Source organism: Ailuropoda melanoleuca, chromosome 4 (assembly GCF_002007445.2).
Source record: "Ailuropoda melanoleuca isolate Jingjing chromosome 4, ASM200744v2, whole genome shotgun sequence".
Taxonomy (NCBI): Eukaryota; Metazoa; Chordata; class Mammalia; order Carnivora; family Ursidae; genus Ailuropoda; species Ailuropoda melanoleuca.
In genome coordinates this window covers 89,415,681-89,431,737 of record NC_048221.1, presented here as the reverse complement: position 1 = coordinate 89,431,737, position 16,057 = coordinate 89,415,681, and positions in this window count along the sequence as shown.

The window sequence follows — 16,057 nt, the reverse complement described above, 5'->3', positions numbered from 1 at the left end:
TTCATTGTGGTGAATGATTGTTTTAATGTATTGTTGAATGTAGTCTGCTAATATTTTGTTAAGGAAAATATTATTGTTCATCCAAAAAGTTATGTATATTTTAAGATCACTTATAGTTTTAGTTGCTATTATAAATGGTATTGTATTTGTTTTCTATTTCATTATTATTAATACTTGAGGTATTTTTACAAGAGTTGAAATGATATCTATCAGCATTTTACAGATTCCACTATTTTGTTTCTTCTTTTGAGCTTTCTATGTTGATAATTATATTCTCCACGTATAGCAACAGTTTCGTTCCTTCCTCCCCACACTTGCTCATTTTTTTCTTCTCTTACTTGAGATCTTTGATTCTCTAGTAGTATGATGAAAAGTAGTGAGAATGCAGGTATTCTTATGTCATTCTTAAAGGGAATGTGTGCAAAGTATCTCTCAATGTACGACATGGATAAATAGGGATTTTTTTAGTTTTTACCAAATTAAAGGAGCTTCCTTCTTTTAAAAAAAATATTCTGCTTTATTTAGGTTATATACATACAACAAAATTTCCTAATTTTATGTGTATACTTTTTAAAATAATGGCTTTATTGAGATATAGTTCACATATAATAAAATTCACCTATTGAGAGAGTACAGCTTAATATTTTTAAGTATATTCACAGAACTGTGTAAAGATCACACAAATTTAGGACATTTTCATCACTCCTCCCCAATAAAACCACACAACCAATAGCAATCACTCTTAGATATTACCATCCCCCCCCCACCAAACCCTCTAGGCCCTGACAAGCACAATGCCTATTTCGGACACTTCAGATAAATGGAACCATACAATATGTGGTCTTTTGTGATTGGTTTATTATTTTTATAATAATTTTTTATTATATTATGTTAGTCACCATACAGTACATCCCTAGTTTTTGATGTAAAGTTCCATGATTCATTACTTGCGTATAACACCCAGTGCACCATGCAATACGTGCCCTCCTTGTGATTGGTTTAACATAATATTTTCAAAGTTTATTCATATTACAGCATGTACCAGTACTTTATTCCATTTTATTGCTGAATAATATACAGTCATATGAATATACCACATTTTATTTATCCATTCACCAACTAATGGACATTTGGGGTTTTTTTTTTTTTCCATTTTGAGCTATTATGAATAATGTTACTATGGACATTTGTGTACAAGTTCTTGTATAAACATGTTTTCAATTTTACCCAAGACTGGATCTCCTATGTCACAGGGTAGCTCTATGTTTAACCCTTTGAGGAACCTCCAGATTGTTTTTCAAAGTGGCTGAAGCATTTTACATTCTCACCAGCAGTCTATGAGGGTTCCAATTTCTCTATATGTAAGTAACAGTATTTGTTATGATCTTTTAGATTATAGTTATCCTAGAGTGTGTGAAGCAGTATATCATTGTGGTTTTGATTTGTATTTCACTAATGACTAATGATGTTGAGCATCTTTTCATGTGCTTATTAACATTTGTATATATTCTTTGGAAAAATATCTATTCAAATTATTTCCTCTTTTAAGAATTATATTATTTATGCTAATATTGTTGAATTGTATGAAATCTTAAGATAATTTAGATACCAGAGTTCGTGAGATATATGATTTACAAGTATTTTCTCCCATTTTGCAGACTGTCTTTTCACTTGCTTGATGTCTTTTGAAGCACAAAGTTTTTAATTTTGATAAAATCCAGTTTATCTTTTCCATTGTTTCTGAGCTTTCCATGTACATGGAACATGGAAAGCACAGAAACCAATGCCTAATCCAAAAGTTATAGTCTTAGGTGTTTCTTAACATAGTTCTTTGATCATTTGAGTTAAAATTTTTGTGTACAATGTGAGGGTTCCAGGCCTATGTGTGTAATTGGCGAGGTTTTCAAATATACACAGTAGGGTTAATCCTACCACAGTCATGATATAGACCATTTATTTTCACCACTCAAAATCTTTATGTCCACCTGCACTCAATCACTTCCTCCAACTCTGGTTCCTGGAAATCACTGAATTGCTTCTAGCCACTGTATTTTTCTTTGTACAGAATTTCATATAAATGGACTCACAATATGTAGTCTTTTGTATCTGACTTCTGAGATTTACATGTTATTTCACTTATCAGTAATGTTTTCCTTTTTATTGCTTATTAATATTCCATTGCATAGATATACCACATTTGTTTATCCATGCGCTCGTTGACAGATATTTGGATTGTTGTTAATTTGGGGCTTTTATGTAAAGCCAATATGAAAATTCAGATATAAGTCTTTGTGTAAACATATGTTTTCCTTTCTCTTGCTTAAAACTCTGAGAGAAACAGATTATTTTGATCATACAGTAGTACACTTTACAAGAAACTGTTAATCTATTGTCTAAATCTATTGCATTCTGAGCAGCAGTGGATATAAGAGTCACCCCATACCCTTGCCAACTTTTGGTTTTGAGTATATTTTTAATTTCAGCCCTTCTAGTAAGCGTGCACTAGTATCATATTGTGGTTTCAATTTGTATTTCCCTAAAGACACTAATAATATCAAACATTTTAATGTGTTTGCCAGCCACTCCCTTATCTACTTGGTGAAACATATTCAAATCTTTCACACATTTGCAAACACACATTTGTTTGTCTTATTATTGAGTTGTAAGAGCTCTTTATATATTCTTGATAAGGTTCTTCATGTGATGTGTGGTGATATTTTGCTAGACAGTTTATTTCAGTATGAGTCTTGCCTTTTCATTTTCCCAACATTCTTTTTAGAAGAGCAAAACTTTAATTTTTAATAAGCTCAACTGATCATATTTGTTTTTTATGGTTCATGGTTTTAACGTCTTACATAAGTCTTTGCTTCACCCAAGGTTATAGGAAAAATTCTCCTATATTTTCTTCCATAAGTTTTATACTTTTAGGTATTACATTTAGATATATAATCCATTTTGACTTAATTTCTATGTGCAATGTGAACTAAGAGTAAGATACATTTTTTGAATATGGACATCCAATTGTTGCAGCATAATTTGTTGAAAAGACTATTATTTTTCCATTAAATTACCTTAGTGCTTTTGTTAAAAATCACATGATAATTTATATACACACCCGTTTCTGGAATCTCTATTCTGCTCATTTTTCGTAATGTCTATCTTTATGCAATTTCCACCCTGCTACTGATGTTCAGTGGAGTCTCTAAATTCCATCTTTCTTACTTTTCATAATTGTTTTTGATCTTTTATATTCCCTGCATTTTGACTTGATGATTTTAGAATAAACTTTTTAATTTGTACAGAAAAGTTTGCCATGATTTTGATCAGGATTGTACTGAATCTGTCTATTCAAATTAACATCTTTAAGATACTGAGTTTTCTAACCCATGAGCAAGGTATATCATTACATTTATTTCAGTGTTCTTTAATATTCTCAGCAATGTTTTATAGTTTTCAGTGTACAGATTTTGCATATATTTTATTAAGTGTATTCTTGTTTCATATTTTTGCTATTTTAAAAAGTTCTGTTTTCTTTTTCTTTCTTTCTTTTTTTTAATATTTTATTTATTTATGTGACAGAGAGACAGCCAGCAAGAGAGGGAACACAGCAGGGGAGTGGGAGAGGAAGAAGCAGACTCCCAGCGGAGGAACCCGATGTGGGACTCCATCCCAGAGCACCGGGATCACACCCTGAGCCGGAGGCAGATGCTTAACCGCTGTGCCACCCAGGCGCCCCTATCAATTTCTTTTCTTTGTCTGGTTTTAGTACCAGGATTATGGTGGCCTCATAAAATAAGTAGGAAAGTCTTCCTTTTACTTCTGTTTCTGGTAAATTTTGTATACAACTGGTATTATTTCTTCTTTAAATGTTGGTAGAATTCACCAGTGAAACCATCTGGGCTTTTGGTTTCTTAAAAAGGTTTTAATTATAACTTAAATTGCTTTAATAGATATAGGATTATTAGGATATCTCTTTCTCCTTAAGTGAGTTTTGGAAGTTTGATATCTTTCAAGGAGTTTTTTTTCCCATTTCATCCAAGATGTCAGATTTATGGGCATACTATTCTTGCTTATAATATTCTCTTTTCTTCTTAATGTCATGTGGTGTCAATACCCTATTGAGGATTCTACCTGATGCCTTGTGTAATACAAGGTCTTTTCATCCTGCAGGTTGATATACAAAGTATTCCCAGCTCCCTCTGAGTTCTGGGGAATGTGCTGCCTACATTTTTCTAGTGTTTCTTTCCCTAGCCTCACTTTTTTCTTCTCATACATGCACAGATAAATAGCCAACTAAAGACCTGAAAGAACTTCTGCAGGTCTCTAGACCTCTCTTTCTGTCTCTGCAATTTCTCTTCTCCAGTATTCTGCCCTCCAGTATTCTATACACCTTGACCTCCCCAAACTATGATCTCTATCTTTTCAACCCAACTTGACCACCAGACTCTGGTTTTGGTTCCTCTTCCCGTGCTGAAGTCTGACAACTGGTTCAGTGGAAGACTGTGCTTGTTTCTCTTCCCTCAGAAATCATAATCATGTGTTGCCTGTTTCTCAACGTCTGAAAATCATTGTTTCATATATTTGAGCTTATTAAATCATGTTATTTACATTTTCTATATCTTTGCCTCTCTTTATATGCTTAGTATATCTCTGAGAATGATGAATTTAAAACTCTAAGAACTATTAAATATAATTCTACCAGCAATGAACAAGTGGAATTTGAAATTAAAAATACAGTAACATTTACATTAGCACAACCCAAAGATTAAATACTTAGATATAAGTCTAACAAAATAAGTTTAAGATCTATTTGAGAAAAACTACAAAACTCTAATGAAAGAAATCAATGAAGAACTAAAAAATTGAAGAGATATTTCACATTCATAGATCGGAAGACTCAATACATTAAGATGTCAGTTTATCACAACTTGATCTACAGATTAAATGTAATCTCAATCAAAATCCCAGCAAGTTATTTTCAAGGTATTGACAAATCAATTCTAAATTTCATGTGGTGAGGCAAAGACCCAGAGTAGACAGCACAATATTGAAGGAGAAGAACAAAGTTGGAGGACTGACACTACCTGACTTCAAGACTTACTATAAAGCTATAGTAATCAAGACACTGTGGCATTTGGTGAAAGAACAGAAAAATCACATCAATGGAGCAGAATAGAGAGCCCCAAAACAGACCCACACAAATATGGTCAACTAATCTCTGACAAAGGAGAAAAGGCAATACAATGGAGCAAAGATAGTCTTTTCAATAAATGGTGCTTTTCAACAAATGGACATCCACATGTAAACAAAGAAAAAAAGAAGAATCTAGACACAGACGTTACATCTTCGCAAAAATTAACTCAAAACTTATCACTATTCTAAATGTAAAATGCAAAACTATAAAACTCCTCGAAGATAACATAGGACAAAACCTAGATGACTTTGAGTATGAAAATGACTTTTTAGACATAATAACAAAGTCATGATTCAAAAAAAAATTGGTAATTAAAATTAAAAATTTATGCTCTGCAAAAACAATGTCAAGACAATGAAAAGACAAGCCACAGACTGGGAAAATATATTTACAAAAGACACATCTGATAAAGGACTATTACTCAAAATACATAAAGAATTCTTAACACTCAATAATAAGAAAACAACCTGATTAGAATAGGGCCAAGGATCTCATCAAAGAAAATACACAAATGGCAAATAAGCATATCAAAAGATTCCTACATCATACATCATCAGAGAAATGCAAATTAAAACAAGATACTAGTACACAACTATAAGAATGACCAAAATCCCAAAACACTGACAACACTATATCCAGGAGAGGATATAGAGCACAGAAACTCATTTGTTGCTGGTGGAAATGCCAAGTGGTACAGCCACTTTGGAAGACAATTTGGCAGTTTCTTACAAAACTGAATATACTAATACCATATAATTCAGCAACTGCTTTCCCTGGTATTTATTCAAAGGATTTGAAAATTCTGTCCACATAAAAACCTTCTCACAGATGCTTATAATGGCTTTATTCATAATTGCCAAACTCTGAAGCAACCAAAATGTCCTTCAGTAGGTGAATGGATGAACAGTGGTACATCTAGAAAATGGAATATTATACAGCACTAAACAGATATGAACTATTAAGCCATGAAAAGACATGGAGGAAATTTAAGTGCATATTATTAGGTGAAAAAAATCTGAAAAGGCTGCATACTGTATGATAACAGCTATATGAAAATCTGGAAAAGGCAAAACATGGAGAAAGTAAAAAGATCAGTGGTTATCAGGGGTTGAGGGGAGAGAGGGATGAATAGGTAGAACACAGAGGATTTTTAGAACAGTGGAACTATTCTATGATACCATAACAATCAATACAAGTCATTGTACATTTTTCTAAACCCATACCATAGACAACACCATTGTGCCCTAATATAAACTGTAGACCTTGCGTGATAATCAGGTATCATGTTGGTTCATCAGTTTTAATAAACGTGCCACTAGGATGCGGGATGTTGATAATGGGAGAAGCTATGCATGTTTGGCGCCAGGGAGCATATGAGAAATCTCTGTATCTTCCTCTCAGTTTTGCTTTGAATCTTAAAATTTTTTTAAAAAAATTAGGTTTTGATAAAAGAAAACAAATGTTCAAAACAAAAGCAAACACCTCAAAAATATAAACAATGAAAAAGAATAAAACATACACACACACACACACACACACACACACACACAATTTCCCTTTCAAGTAAAGTACTTTCCAGGTATAGTTTAATAATTCTGTGTCAAAAATGGGTCAGAGGCACCTGGGTGGCCCAGTTGGTTAAGTGTTCAACTCTTGGTTTCAGTTCAGGTTGTGATCTTAGAGTCATGAGATCAAGCCCCACGTTGGGCTCTGTGCTTACACAGAGTCTGCTTGAGATTCTCTCTCCTTCTCCCCCTCCCTCTGCCCCTCCTGCTTGCGTTTTCTCTCTCTCTCCCTCTCTCAAATAATCTTTATTTTTTGTTTTTTTATTTATTTGTTTTAAATATTTTATTTATTCATTTTGAGAGAGAGACAGAGAGCACAAGCAGGGGGAGATGCAGAGGGAGAAGGCGAAGCAGAGTCCCTGTTGAACTGGGAGCCCAACATGGGGCTCGATTCCAGGACGTGGAGATCATGACCTGAAGCGAAGGCAGACACTTAACCATCTGAGCCACCCAGGCGCCCCTCAAATAAATAATCTTTAAAAAAACAAAACCAAAAAAATAGATCAGATTCTTCTGTGGAGAGAGAAGTGTGCATGGTTTTTTGTTTTGTATTGTCTCAATAAAGTCTTGATTTAAAATAGCACAGAGAGAACTATATAGCTACCTCTAATTTACTCCAATTTGAAATAAACTAATTATCTGCCAGTTTGCAGATAACTATAGTTCTTTTGTCACTTATATATGCAAAAATTATATTCTTAGATACAATATAAAAATATATTCATTGTTGATATACCTTCCTGATTTATTGCTCATTTATCAATATATAGTATCTCCTTTTTTTGAGATTTTCTTAAGAGCTATGTTGTCCTGATATTGTAATTGACGCTTTTCTATCCTAAAGAATGCCACGATTTATGCAAATTTTTATCTTCACAATAAGTCCATTATCATCTTAAAGAATCATGTAAGTGTATAATATGCTTTTCAAATTGCCATTATCTTCTTTGTTGTAAAATTCCTTGTGTAGCATTTCAGAATCTTTCATAATTCACAGTGATATTAGTTTTTTAAAACTTTCTCTCATTGTTTTACACATTTTTCCTTGATTCAAGCTTTTACCCTCTGGTAAAAAATGCATTTAAAAATTATTATACCTTACAAATGTATATAAAGAATGCTACTAAATTTGCTGACAATGCCCTCTCTCTTGATTTTGGGGTCTTCCGAATTATTGAAAAAGTCATTTCCATCCAAGTGGAACTAAGAGTAGTTAAATATTGATAAAATATTTGATGAAACACAGAGAGAGAAGTGGGACAGATTTGTAAAAGCTGTATTTTTTCATCAAAAGTTTTTTTTTTAATTACTGATTTGTAATTGAACTATCATAGCTTTGCCAGTATTTACAGTTCACCAAGAAATTCCAATCCACATCCTTGAACAAATGGATATTAGTATGTTTAATTTTTTTTCACCCTGGTTACCATGATCCATGTGTTTTACTTTCTCAGCTTTAATGAAGAGATGGTATATGTAACAATAATTTCTGTGTGTAAGAATAAATAAATTAGAAAAAAAAAACTCCTCTAATATTTCCAGTAAAACTGGTACTTTGGGAAGATATGCTGTGTTTGTTCAGCATCATAATGTCATGTAGACACACAGTATGTGTGCATCTATGGGCATATATGCAAAATAGTTTGAAAATGATGGAAAACACGGGGTGAAATATAAAGTCCTCAAGTTGTCAATTAAAACACATCATGATGTGACTGTCACCGACCAAGCCAGCTTTGCCTGGTAGGTGGCCCCACCTGCATTCTATATTATAGACATATTGCAGTACTTGTTATTCATTGAATTACCATTCAGACCTCCGTGCGTTTGCACATATAACTCCTTTTGCCTTAAATGCCCTAACTCATTGTCCATCAGGTAAAACCTTATTCACTCTTCAAGTCTCAGCTCAAAGTATTCTTCCTTATGAAAACATCCCTTATTCATTATCCCAAGCAGAAATAAGAATTTATTTTCTACTCCTATTTTTCTTTATGCCAAGTTCACATTATGCCAATTACCTCCCTTGTGTTTTAATAGCCATTATTTTTAATGAAATGTATCTTTTCACCATTATCCCCCAGTGGTTATCATCTAGCATGGTACATATTATTAATGCATAAATATTTGCTGACTGAGGTATTTTGGGGCTCAGTCATTTAAAAGACACAGGAAAATTCCTTCTAAACACTACATTTCTTAGGTTATATTTATTCTTTCCTTAGAGAGACAAGGACTGGGCTTACAGAACTTTACACTAAATGGATGTGAAAATTCCCATCCACATCTTGCAAGACCCCCTGAAGTCCCAAGCCTCTGCCACTGTTCCTCCTCACTGACCTCTATCTTCTCTGAACTGTGAACATAGGAACCTTTAAAAGAGGCTTCAAAAGCCCAATTTCCCATTGAGAAAAACCTGGCAGTCATGGAGTGAGAGAATACATCACTCAAAAGCTGCATCTTTACTTAGTATTAAAATAAAACTCTCTTTTGTTGGTTGGGGAAAAATGGGGATGGATAGCTATTTCAAATGTTACATAAATCCAATAATAATAGTTTTGCTCATCTGCCACATGGTCTGTCTTTTGTATTCTGTTGAAAGACATCAGAAGATGAACTGGACCCTCAAGGATAGTGTGCAAAAGGACAGACATTTAAACCTGGGGAAAGGTAACCAGATATACTAAATGTGTGTGTGTGTGTGTGTGTGTGTGCATACACACACACACACACGTAAAAGTGTATGTCTGAATGTAGGTAGGTATAATTTTTTTCCAGTTTTCATGTCCTTTGGTGGCATTGTTTTTAGAACAAAATAGACATAAACTTGAAGGGTGACTCCACCATATATTTGCCTCTTAAACATGAACAAGCTAAGAATGACCTCTTTAAGTCTCATTTTTCTCAACTCTACAAATACCCTCCTTTCTCATCTCTAAGACACCTGTAAGAGCACACACACACACACACAATTTCTTCCTTGTGAACATACACAGTAGTCTAGATGCTCACTGACTTAAAAATGCATACAGTAAGCTAAGAGAAATAACTCAGCACTCTCAGAAGAAATGTAGCACATGACTGATTTACTTACTGTGCACTGCAATGGGGAATGAGGCTAGAACCAATCATCTTCCCACCCCAAGAGGCCTCTGAGGTATACAAACAGAGTACTAAAAGCACACTGGAAAACACCAAGCTAGTCCAATGTCTTCTATTTCAATAGAAAACAGCCTCAGACAAGTGGCATGTGTTGCCCAAAGTCACAGCAAGCCAGAACTAGTCCTGAGACTTCAGACTTCTATCACAATGCCCATTCCACTGAAGACCAAAGGATGTTAAATCTGATTGCATGAGACTCTCCTAACGGGCTGAGAACTCCCATTGTCCCCAAGATCCACTCTTTATTCTTCTACACCCTGTGTTTTCCTGGGTAGAGGAGAGCTGATCTTTATGGACTGCTTCCTCAGCTTCTGGCTTCTAACTGGTTTCAGTCAATGAAGAGCACCAGCAGGAAATGGGGGTCCTGGGGTAGGAGAATATGGTTGGGGTTCCTTGCAGGGCTAACTTCTGTGGAATTATCAAGAGTTGACTGCATCCTTTGCCTGAAGGTCACAGCTCCTGTCAGGTGACCTTCTCTACTTGCTCCCCTCTCTCCGGGTTCTGATGACTGCTTCTACCCTTTCCTCCTCGAGACTAGAATAATAGCAGCACTCCATTGTTCCTAGCCCCAGAGTACTGTACTTTTGGGTTCCTCCCACCCTGCTGGCACCTTTGCAGAGCATCTTTATTAAACTTTCTTCAGGTTACCCAATTTGAATGTGCCATTGATTTCCTGTTGGGACCATAAATGATAAACTGGGAAGCTTTCAAGAAGTACAGAGACTGGGGAGGTTTCCAAAGTCTCCCCAGATGATTAGCTTATAGCTAGAACTGAAAACTTCTGCACAAAACCATGACGATAATGTTTGTCATTTAGTCACTACTGTGTGCACACACACACATGCACACACATTCACATTCACAGTGAGACTGGTACACCCTTTACCAAAAGTAAGGAAATACGAGACTCTGGTGATCTATGGTTTTTGAAAACTACCAGTGAGGCTGACGAATGGATTGATAAATGTGCAAACACTTAGAATCCAGCAGCTTTGTAAACACATTCAAAATATTTACTTTCATGCTGTTTCTTTCTTCTTTTTCTAACACCCAAATGTCAATTTTAATGGAAGCCACATCTCCACATATTGATTGGTTCATCTTGATTTTATTAAGGTTCAGTTTGGCTGCCCAGGAAGCTTTTCTAGTGTTTGAAACATTATAAAAATGTCTATTTGGGAGGGGCAGGGAGGGAGACAAGGTAGTGGGGACAAGTAGAAAAAAATCACATTCTGCCTAAAGTAAAACATAGTTTGTTGCCAAGATTTCATTAATTCAATAAATAAAAATACAAGTAAGCTCCAACTTCAACAAGCTCAAGTTTCCCTCCCAGCTGTGAAACCACAGCACCCCGATGGCTTCTAAATGTGTCAACACATGACCTTCCCATCCAAACTCACCAGTGGGGAGAACATGATTTATGAGGGCATCTGACCATCCCTGAAAGAGGTTTTAAATATTTTACTCTTATAATAAGTGTAGTTCCCTCATCCAGTGGTAAATGATTGTGGGTTCTCAGAGAAAAGGGTGAGTTTCTGGGGAAGAAAAAAAAAAGACCCAAACTTGGACAAGATCCGCAAACAGCTCCATGGCACCTTATGGTGTGTGAGCTAATTACTTGCCCTAAGTTGCCTAGTAAACGGTCTTTGTTTGGGAAGGTTAAGTTTCACCTCTGTTCCAAAAACTCAGAGCCAGACAGGGAAGGGAAAAAATGATGGTGTCTGTGGTGAGGCTGGCAATGCTGCCCGCCGGCTGGTTATTTGGAAAGGTTTTAGAAGATGTGTTATGAGGCATAGTAATGTGTGTCATTTTTCATGACTGAAGTCAAAGGATTTAGCAGGTTGAGTTTGAGGACTTGGATTTGGCAGTGGAAAATACCAAATACTGTGTGAGCTTTACATCCCACCTCTGCCTGAGCTCTCCTACCATCTAAGATGAAGGAAGAGGACACTATTTTTTGGATTGCCAAATGCAACAGAGTTAGAAGATGAGAAATTTGGCTCACTCAACTCTAAAGTCATTTTTATGTAGAAGAAAAGTGAGTTTTGGTTGTTGAAGAAGTCCCTCAGTTTAGAAGTTGTTAATGGAGAACATGATGTTTTTGAAAAGAATGAAATAGGTCAAAATGGTGGCATCTCCTATTCTAAGTAAGAGGAATTGACCCCACAAGAAATACAATATGCAGTAACTTTCCCTTGAAGTCTTCTTTTTGTTCTGGTTCCTTGGAAATTTGTGTTCAAGGGGAACTAAGGATATATCTAGCCAAAGATCCTTAGTTCCAAGTAATGGAAACTCACTCGAAATAGTGTAAGCCAAAAAGCAACATTTCTCATAAGCACACAGGAGTATCTCATGGAAATCAACAGGCCAAAGGGAGGTCAGTCTTAGGAGAGGCCAGAACCAGAAGCCAGAAAACTATGAAGAATCAAGGCACCTGCTCAATGTAGCTGTCTGCCTCTCTGGTCTCCTGCTTTACATTTTCACTCCATTCTGCTTCTCTCTTCTTGTCCTGAAAACTGGCTTTCTCTACTTAGGTCCAAAGTAGAAGATAACCATTCCACAGTGATGTCTTCCATTCCTGATCTGCTCAAGTGACCAGCCAAGATTACAAATGAGCTATTCCTTAGAGAGTGAGCTATCCCTTATGTTCCAGACTCTAAGTAATATGCATATTGTATTAACTCACTTTATCCTCCTGTCTAACCTATAAAGTTTGTCCCCACTTTACAGATAACAAAATTAAGACAGAGAAATTAAGTGACTTGTTTGAATACACACAACAAATGAGTAGTAGATATGGATTTCAAATCCAGGAAATCTAGCTTCAGGGTCTGTGCTCTTAACCATGGCCATTTTGCTCTCTGAGTCTCAATGCCATTCCCAAGAAGACAGAATGTGGTTGGCACCTCTCAGATTGGGTGCAAATCCTACTCTAATCAGACCAAGCCAGGGTGGTGGTGGATGGAGCACAGCAGGACCACATGGTTCAGCATGAGTTATAGGGCCCATCTCATAGTTCCAGTGAGGAATCAGTTTTCACAAACTGGGGGTTGGGGATTAGAGAGAGACCCCAAAGTCTTCCATATTACTCTACAAAAATGCTTATTGAGCCAAATCATGGGATAGTGTGGCAACAGAGGATTGAAGGCCATTAAAATCTGTCAGGCAGAGAAGATGTTACTGGACATGATTGCTTGTAATGAGGCAACCCTATATGTAACTGGTTATTTTACTTTTTTCTATAATTCTCTAAAGATGAAGATTTTAAATTCCCCACATGGCAATTCAGACAGACTCCTGCAGTCCAGGAGTTCTTCTCCCAGTCTAACCTCAATGCCTCTAATTGCAGCTGAAACTGATTTCTTTGTCTTGCTTTCAGGGTAAACTGTACAAAAAGGAACATATGAGGATATTGTGAAGTAATTCTGTTTTTTTGGCTGAGTATCACACTGACTTAATTAGAAAATTTTATCAAAAGACTAATAACAAATGCATTAAAAATTCCTGGACTTATGTGTCTGGAAAGAGTTTCATTAATTTATGTTATATGTATGCATATATAAATAAGTACATAAGTGAGGAGAGCATTCCAAAACTCAGAGAACACTGGCTCCATAACAGAAAGGATAAAGAAGATAAAACTGTGAACTAAGAAATAGGCATTTTTTTTTGGTGCATATTTCTGACCCTCACCCCATAAATGCCCTAATGCATGAGGCATTGGCCTATGTGGAAATTTTGATTCATTCAACACTTTTCTAACACAAAATTCCATTGAATGTATATAATATTCTACCACAGCCAATGGATGAAGTGAAAAGAAAAATCAAACAAGATATGCTCATTTTACTTTAAATTATCCAAAAATGTTTTCAGCTTATTCTCTCCTTCCCAAACTTGCTCAATTTTTGCTACTAATAATCTTTTTCACCCTTCACACACCCCAAGTCTCTGAGCAGTCCTGTATGTCCTCTATTGCAATCAAATGATTAACTGATGGTTTGCTCTCACCCTTACCCCCCAACACACACACACACACACGCACACACACGCACGCACGCACGCACGCACACACACATTTCTTGAGTAAACCTATTCCTTGCCATCTTCCCCGCAATTTTGGTTTGGGTCTATACCACTCCAGGCTCAAGCTATAACAATAACCAGCCTCTTAATCATTCTAGGCTTTGTTTTCACTCTCAGAAAACAATGGCAGTAAGCTTCTATAGGTAGCACACCCACCATCTTCCTATCTTCCTTCCCTCTTTCCCACCTTCTTTCCTTTTCTTTTTCTCCTCCTCCTCCTCCTCCTCCTTCTCCTCCTTCTTCCTCTTCTTCTTTTTAAATCATGGCCTCTCATTACCTTGTAGAATCAGTGGAAGCTGCAACCCAGAAGCCCTCTGTGACCTCTAGAAAATTACATTTCACTCCATACCTCCAGCTGTGATGTCACTCCAACTCTACTGAGCAACCTGCTCTCCTTTTCAATTCCTCTTAAGAATCCCATCTGACTTTTAAGTGATATGGAACAGCGAAGGTTCAAATGGATGAGCTATAAACTAATCAGCTGTTTACCTGAGGTGAGAAAAAAAAAGTCTTCAACCATGGATAATCCCACAAAGTTCAGACAAGAAAAGATGAAGTAACACTTTTCTCTATGTGTTCAATAATATGTTCAAGTTGTCAATACTCTTACATACAATCTCTTGTTCAGGGTCAAATAGCACCTTTTGGAGGCTGGTATGTATTAGTCTTGTCATTATTTGACAGATGAGGAATCTGGAATCTTCTGATTCCAGGTCCATTCTACTCCATAGCTCCTGGGATTGGAACCTATTTTATAGGCACCAAAGCCTTGGTCAAGTACTCCAGAAACCAGGCTACAAGGCTTTACCCTAGAGATGGCTGCACAAGTATACACTACAAATATTTGATTCATTTATTCAACAAATATTGAGCTCATGTGCCAGTCACTGAGCTAGTACNGCTACAAGGCTTTACCCTAGAGATGGCTGCACAAGTATACACTACAAATATTTGATTCATTTATTCAACAAATATTGAGCTCATGTGCCAGTCACTGAGCTAGTCCTTGGAATATTTATAACTTTTCTTCCAGTTTTCTGGGGGTATTTGCTGAAAACCTATGCAGAATTTGGGGGCTGAGAGTTTTAAGGGTATTGAATGACAGGCCACAGCCAACTCCTGACAGAGCAGGTTTTGTGGCCGTGACCATGCAGTCTTGCCCACTGATGCCCTTAGATGTATATGATACCACTGGTTTCTTTTGGATATCTCCTTCACTGACTCCTTCACTTTTAGCTTCTCTATTAGCCAATGTCTCTCCCCCAACACTTCCTTCATCTGCTTTCCTGCCTTTCACTAATATTCAGGGTTCTCCTTGCCCTCCTTTCTTCCACTTATGAAGAAAGCTCACTGAACCAGCCAGTCTAGAAGCTCTCCTCTTCCAAGAATGTTTTCATGAAGCACAGCGCTCAAAGGGGGCAATATTTAGCTCGTATGTGTGAGTTACTAACTGAATTTCAGACAATTTTTCCTTGGTTGACATNAAATTTCAGACAATTTTTCCTTGGTGACATGGTAAGGTTTAGCTACAAGGCCATTTTTGGCTGAAGTTAGGCTTCCTGAGGTGGCACAAGGTTTAGCTACAAGGCCATTTTTGGCTGAAGTTAGGCTTCCTGAGGTGGCACCTTAAAGAGCCCACACCATTCTGTCTCCTCCCAAAGCCAGCCCTGAAGGAAAGTTTCAGTATACTTTGAACAAAGAAGGGCCTAGGACTCAACCTGAGTCGTCTGCAAAGTTGCCTCCTGGGGTTTGTTTTAAATCTTAATCTGCCTCCAGCCCCAAGTTCTCTGCCATCAGTAGAGAAGCACTTTTCTTTGAGACTTAGCAACCTTACTGTGAACACACTGGTCTTGACTTTCATTTCCCCAGACAGAGTAGTACAATATAAGAGGGGTTGGGCTGCACAGCTGGTGCCATCCTGTGTATGTAGACGGTGACTTGGAAAAAGACACCCTCTGTGAATACGAGGAGGGGCCATAGAAAGGAGGCATCGTTCAGGCCAGCTTTGTGGGGTAGTGGGTGCAGCATGCCAGGATGAGGAATCAAAAGA